Source organism: Puma concolor, chromosome B2 (genome assembly GCF_028749965.1).
Source record: "Puma concolor isolate L17-30 chromosome B2, mPumCon1.1.hap2, whole genome shotgun sequence".
Lineage (NCBI taxonomy): Eukaryota > Metazoa > Chordata > Mammalia > Carnivora > Felidae > Puma > Puma concolor.
Window position 1 is genome coordinate 146,197,371 of NC_141671.1, and position 7,958 is coordinate 146,205,328.

Below are 7,958 nucleotides of genomic sequence, written 5' to 3' on the forward strand. Positions count from 1 at the left end.
TTAGAAGGTCACAGTCAGATGTATGCACTTAACACTATATTCTTTTTTCTATTCTAAAGGGCTCCACGGGCCCTTTTTTTCTAATTTGAGGGAATCAAGTGATGATCATCTACTGATTACAGTGAGCCAGAAGCCTAGTGAAAAGATAAAAACCCTCTAACCGTTGGTTGCTGGTGGGGGAAAGGGCAAAATAAGGTGAAATACCCACGAACCGAACTAAGGACACAGAGAAATATTGTCTGGGATTTGGGAGATAAAACTTACGATCCACCGTTATTTGCAGTTGGGAACTTCCAGAATATTCTTCCGTGTTCAGTGCGGTTCCTATGGACCAGCTGCTCCTAACATGATTGTTGCTGTTCGGAGTTGGAGACATAGCCCACAGTGTCTAGCCGCTGGTCTTCCAGGGCCCATACCAAAGGCTGCTTGCTCTCTTGAGACAAGGAAAATAGATTTCCAGGAAAAATGAGACTATCCCACCCCAAAGACTCATATGAAACATACAAAGGGCCCTTGCAATCTTGCTCTATGCTGGCTTTGTTCTAAAGAACAGTTGTGCAATATCGGACCACTCCTATTCATGGGAAAAGGGTGGGTATTTTGAATATTTGATGCAAGAATCCTGGTTAATTTAGTTAAAGTAGCATATTTTCTGCCAGTGCCTCTGTGGGAGCCACTGGACAGAAAGATGCAGAGACCCTAATTGATGGCAAATTACAGGAAAATGCCGTACTTGATAATGACAAAAAATCAACACCAAGGCAATACAGTGAATGCATTAATGACTAATGGATGGTGGCATCCTGATGGAGACAGTAAAAATACTCTTGTCCGGATATTGTTGTCGAATTATTACAGGATTCATCATCATTGTTGGGTTACACAACCAGACACCTCTCCCTCCCACCTCCTGTACTTTTATTTTATCCTTGGGTAGAAGCCAAAATCGAGGAATACTCTGCCTCCACCCACCGATAGATCCATTAACCCAGCTCCCCACCATCAACTCATTTAGCGAGTATTAATTGACCATCTATGACGTGCCAGCACAGGCTTAGGTACTGGGGACTCAGTTAGAGAGAGGAAGATAGGCAAGATCTCTTGCTCTTACAGAGCTAACATTCTAGTTGGGGGAGACAGGCGAAAACCAAACAGACGATTGAAGTAATTTCAGTAGGAAATACATTCACACAGGATGATGGGATACAAAAAGACTTGAATGGATCCTACCCTCAGGGCTAATTTAGTTTAAGTAATTGTGTACTAATATTTCCTTTCTTCTCAAATAGAGAATACAAATACATTTATACATGGTTCCTGAATGAGTGTATACTCCCCTTTTCCTATTGAGGAAGAATTAATAACATATGGAAATTCTTTTCTGGGATGCTCTTTTCTTAGAGGTCTTTCTGGCTTTTGGTTACAACATCAAACCATTTAGGGAGAGGTGTGTGTCTTACTTTAAGGCTGTGTTCTTGATCAGTAAGATTTATGGACGTTAAACCGCAGGGATGCTACGAGTGAATTTCTTTATCCAACTTTTTTTTTTTTTTTTAATTTTTTTTTTCAACGTTTATTTATTTTTGGGACAGAGAGAGACAGAGCATGAACAGGGGAGGGGCAGAGAGAGAGGGAGACACAGAATTGGAAACAGGCTCCAGGCTCTGAGCCATCAGCCCAGAGTCTGACGCAGGGCTCGAACTCCCGGACCGCGAGATCGTGACCTGGCTGAAGTCGGACGCTTAACCGACTGCACCACCCAGGCGCCCCTCTTTATCCAACTTCAATTTCTACCTTCTTAACTTTCAATTGTGGGAGGAGAATGGCCCTTGAAGTCCCAAATTTCAACCCCAGGCACAGTTTCCCATTTGTCTGCCTCTGATGAGAACAACCGCTCAGGGTCCATGCCTGCTCAGAGTCTTGTGGTTTTCCAATCCCCACACAGAAGGCTGGGAGCAATAGTCGTGAGTAGTACTGAGATATTGTTTGGGCATTGTGTGTAATCAGGAAAAGTGAGTGGGTGGAATCCTTTACCCAACCTCGGACTCTCGATGCCAGGACATCCCATTATAAGCAAAAGAATCAAAGAGAAATCTGGCCAGAGATGGGGGTACAAATCCAGTCTGCAGCAAGTCTCAAACTAGATGGCAAAAGAAAACTGCAGCGAGTCTAAACTATGCTAATACCCGCTTGTCCGAATCCAAAAGCTTTGAAGTGTGACCCACACATTCTGTGTGTGTGTGTGTGTGTGCATGTGTGTGTGTGTTCATGGGTGACTGTGATAATTACCCTTCCGTGTTATAGGCCCTAGGCCTTGTACAGAAGCCTCATGATTCATCAAGAAACACGTTCCAGGAAAGTATCTCATCTACCAATTCTGGTGGGGGGTGGGGAGCGAATGTAGATTTCACCTGAGAAAAAGGAATGAGCAGAGAAAGCAGAGCCAAACATTAAGAAGATTCGGGAATTCAGGACAAACTGACAAACTTGAGATATCCTGGCAAATATTTCCTTTTAGAAGAGCTTGCCCCCCACCACCAAAAAGGAGAAAACATAAGGAAAATCTCCAATTCATGTTCTCTCCAAGTTTGTAGAAGATGATGAGGTCATGGAAAGGGAAAACATTTGTTAATGGATATGTTACTTGTAATATTGTCATTTATTTATTTATTTATTTTAAAGTTTATTTTATTTATTTTGAGAGAGAGCAAGCACACGTGCAGGTGGGGGAGTGGCAGAGAGAGAGAGAGAGAATCCCAAGAAGGCTCTGAGCTGTCAGCACAGAGCCTGATGCGGGGCTCGATCCCATGAACACGTGAGATCATGACCTGAGCCGAAATCAAGAGTCGGTTGGTTGACTGACTGAACCACCCAGGTGCCCCATTAGTGGATATATTACTTAGAGGAAGAACACATCTGGAGAAGCAACAGGGGCGTCAAAGAACAGGCTGGAATTGACAGGAAATCGCATTAGTGAGCCAGAGGAGGAGCTTGAGGAATTGTGCGAGAACACGGAGGAGAGGGCAACGTGGATGTGCTGAGCAAAAAGCCGCAAGACACGGAACGTAGACGCAGTGGGCGCACCGTGCATAGGAAAGGGTGCAGCGGATGATACTCGACTTCCTCTTGCGTCACCCCAGGCTTCAGGCTGCGTCCAAGTCCACAGGGCAGTGCAGAGCGCGGTGTCTGGGAACAGAACCGGAAAGTCGCAGCACTGGAGGAGGGAGTGAGGCCGGGGAGGAGCGGAGCCGCTGAAGAAGCACCATTTCACCCATCGGCCCAGACAGACCATGAAGACCCAAGATCTTGTAATCTAATCATGGCAACTTACCCCTGGCGCCTGGAGACAGCTGTGAGCGCTCATGGAGGCGGGAGAACCCAGTTTACATCAAGTACCTTCTGGTTGAATTATTTCAATGTGGAAAATAGAACCGTTTGACCTACGAGAAGCTGATAATAAATAGGTCAGCATTTGGACCTTCCGAACACAATAGCAGTTAAGAAACCGTAAAGGGAACACATACAGATTTGTTCGTTTAGGTTTAAACAAAAAAAATTCTCTATGGGAGAAAGACCCGATAAAAAACTAAAAGGCCAATGACCCACAGGAAAACAATTTGAGGATTACGTGTCAGTCAAACGGTTAATATTCTCAATGCATCAAAGGCTCTTACCCATGAATAAGGGAAAGCGGAACATCCCAAAAGGGAAGTGGGCAAAAGACAAAAGCAGTCCTTTGATAATAAAAAGAAAATTGCCAGCAAACAAGAAGCACGTTCAACCGCTCTCCTCACAGAAATGCCGATAAAACAGCCATGAGATGCTATCTTGTGCTGACTGGTTTTGCGAAGCTGTGCGTGTGGGCAGAACACGTGTGTGTGTGTGGGGGGGGGCTGTGAGGGGGGTCTGGGTGTGACAAGGACACAGAAAACGACACTCTAGCAGTGGGTTGTGGAATTAATTTGTAACACATTCCGAAGGACCATTTGAAGTATATAGCAGAAGTCTTAAAAGGTGCCAGTTACAGAAAAAACTCGAATCTCCTCGCTGTGCCTGCTCTTAACCCCTTCTCTCTGCCACCTCAGAAGCTGACCGCACCTGCAGACACAAGGTAACAGCATTAAAGACGGTTCGTCTCTCTCAGGCCTTCCTGGCATCCCTCTGGCACTTTTTTTATACGTATAATTAAAAAAAAAATTTTTTTTCCAACGTTTATTTATTTTTGGGACAGAGACAGAGCATGAACGGGGGAGGGGCAGAGAGAGAGGTAGACACAGAATCGGAAACAGGCTCCAGGCTCTGAGCCATCAGCCCAGAGCCCGATGCGGGGCTCGAACTCACGGACCGCGAGATCGTGACCTGGCTGAAGTCGGACGCTTAACCGACTGCGCCACCCAGGCGCCCCTATACGTATAATTTTTAAAAGTTTTTATTTATTTATTTTGGGAGAGAGGGAGAGAGTGGGGGTTGGGCAGGGAGAGAGAATTCGAAGCAGGCTTTGTGCCATCAGCACAGGGCCCGTGCAGGACTCGAACCCCCGAACCGTGACGTCGTGACCTGAGTGGAAGTCAAGAGGTAGACCCTCAACAGACTGAGCCGCCCGGGCCCCCCTCTCTGGCCCTCTCTTACCTCTTCGCCTACTCTCTCGTTCACCACTGCACAGTGATTTAGCTACTTCGTTCCGTTGAAGAACCCGTTTAATTGGCTTAATGGGCCTTCACTTCATTAGGGACACTTGGCCTTTATTAATCCCTCCTTCTCCGGGATGCTTTAGGAAGAATCGCTGCCAGAGCCAAATTTTAAGGAAGGGAGGGGGAATCTCTTAAGAGTTTCCCTCCAAGTTTCATTAAGAAGTTTCAGTAAGAGTTTCATTAAGTTAATTACTAATCCCTGCGGCTCTTCACATTGAACAGCATCCTCCTGTCCCTAGAGCAGAGAACACCTTTATTTGAAAATGTGTTTGAGTTGGGATAATGATGTGTCAGGGTCTGACCTTGAGCAGTCATTTCCTGCTTAGGGAAATTAGAGGCGGCCGGGCTTGCTCTTGGAGGAGTCCCCTGAAAGCAGCGGTGGCTGATTTCCCCGGAAGACCCGGCACGGACGTGTTCCTGGCCTCCCAACCCGCTATGGCTAAAAGAAAAAAATGACCTGTGTTGTCAGCTGCGAGAATACATTTTTGTGCATTTTATGCCACCCCATGTTGATTAGGGCCCTAAACAGAGGGCCCGTGGGGCTGGATGGAGCATTAGGACTGTCTCTCATTAAGCCCTGAGTATGAGGAGCAGCTAGGGGACATGGGGACACGGGGGCATGGGGACACAGCGATACGGGGATGTGGGGACACAGGTACACAAGGACACAGGGACACAAGGACATGGGGACACGGGGACACGGAGACATGGGGACGTGGGGATGTGGGGACATGGGGACACAGGGACATGGGGACACAAGGACACGGGCATGGGGACACAGGGACACAAGGACATGGGGACATGGGGACATGAGGACATGGAGACATGGGGATGTGGGGACACGGGGACGTGGGGACATGGGGACATGGGCATGGGGACACAGGGACACAGGGATGTGGGGACACAGGGACATGGGGACACAGGGACACAAGGACATGAGGACACGGGGGCATGGGGACACAGGGACACAAGGACATGGGGACACAGGGACACGGGGATGTGGGGACATGGGGACACAGGGGCATGGGACACAGGGACACGGGGATGTGGGGACACAGGGACATGGGGACACAAGGACACAGGGGCATGGGGACACAGGGACACAAGGACATGGGGACACGGGGACATGGGGACACGGGGAACAGGGACAGGGGGACATGGGGCACGTTTCCCAAGGTGGGAGCAGCCTCCCAGACAAGAGTCAGCCAACATCATGGTGCTTAGAGTCAAAATGGTTTTTGCCCAAAGATCGTTGCAAAACACATATAGACAAATACTATAAAATAAAATAATGAGCATGTTTGTGGCTTCTATGAGTATGAACAGAAAACCAAAGAAAAATATGATTTATTGAAAACAAATTTTAAGCAAAAGCCTCTGCCTTTTCTGGAGTATGTTTCTTGATGACACAAAGTGATTATGAGGTAGGTGAGCTATCAAATAAAGAGGCTATCGCCTCAGTCACACACATGAAAACGCGCCCATCTAAGAAAGCAGAAATCTCGTGGACCGTTGGTGGGAATGTCAAATAGCACAGCCACTGTGGAAAAAAAAATATGTGGGTCCTCAAAAGATTAAACATAGAATTATTGTTTTTGATGCTTTATTTTATTTTTGAGAGATGGGGAGAGGCAGAGCATGAGCAGGGGAGGAGCAGAGAGGAGGGGAAACACAGGATCTGAAGCCCCGATGGGGGCTCAAACCCACGAACCGCGAGATCATGACCTGAGCTGAAGTCAGACGTTTAACCTACTGAGCCACCCAGGCGCCCCTAGCGTTTATTTATTTTTAAGAGAGGGAGAGAGAGACAGAGCGCCAGCGGGGGAGGGGTAGAGAGAGAGGGAGACAGAATCTGAAGCAGGCTCTGGGGTCCGAGCTATCAACACAGAGCCCAACGCGGGGCTCGAACCCACAAGCGGTGAGATCATGAGCTGAGCTGAAGTCGATGCTTAACTGACTGAGCCACCCAGGCACCCCAAACATAGAATTACTGTAAGATCTAGCAATGAGCTTCTGGGTATACACCCCAAAGAGCTGAAAGCAGTGTCTCGAAGAGACACTTGCACCCTCACGTCCAGAGCAGCATTGTTTACACTAGCCCAAAGTGGGGCGACTCAAGTGTCCATTGATGGATGAATGGATGAACAAAATGTGGTATAGACATGCCACGGAATATTATTCAGCCTTAAAAAGCAAAGACATTCTGACGCCTGCTACAATATGGATGAACCTGAGGACATTATGCTAAGTAAAATAAACCAGGCACAAAAAGACAAATACGCTTTGATTCCACTTACACGAGGTGCTAGGGTGGTCAACTTCACAGAGATGGAAAGTCGAAGAGTGGGCGCCGGGGATGACGGGGGGGGGGGGGAGGGGGAGGAAAACAGGGAGTTAGAGTTTGGTGGGTACCGAGTTTGAGTTTGGGAAGATGTAAAGTGTTCTGGAGACGGAGGGCCGTGGTGGTGACACAGCACTGGGAACGTACTCGATGAGTTTGAATTTACAAATGGCGAAGACGGTAGGCGTTTTGTGTGTCTTACCACAATTTAAAACAAAAATGTGTTTGGGAAATACACCGCACTCAGCGACTTTTCCCCACATATGGCAAAACAGTCCCAAGTGAGGGATGGAGTTAGGTTGCCTCCCACACCTTTGACTCCCATCAGGGCATTTCTCGGTCACCCTCAGATCACCACGGAAGCCCCTCTTGGTTCCCAGACTGGATCAGGCCTCCCTGTGACGCTTGCTCCTCCTTCTGGGCTGCCGTTGGCCAAGCACATTCTCTCTACAAGTCACTGAGCTGGATGAGTGTGTTCAGTCACCATGTCAACCTGGAACCGTAACTCCCTGTTTAATGTTGTCTCTTCTCCTACAAGAACCCATGACCTAAGAGTAACATCTCCCATTCCATGTGGAATCTCCATGCCCAGTGTAGAGCATGCACACAGTAGACACTTAATAAGTGCTGGCCGAATAAACACCACTGTGAATGTCCATACAACGTCTATTACTGCTTTTAGCCTGTAGATTTTAATTTTTTTTTTCTCGTGCATTGTGATTGGCAGATGCTCTTCAAAAATTCCTACAGACAACATCGAAAATAGCAGGCCCCAACCCAGAAGCTCTTAAATTATTCACAGCAAATCCCAATGAGCCACTCTTGGTATTACCAGAATCCCCAACTACACATCCTTAGCAGGCCCTGCTGTGTTTCTTCTAGGCTTCCCAGGAGCTAAATAAATAGCAAATGACCACTGATGTCCT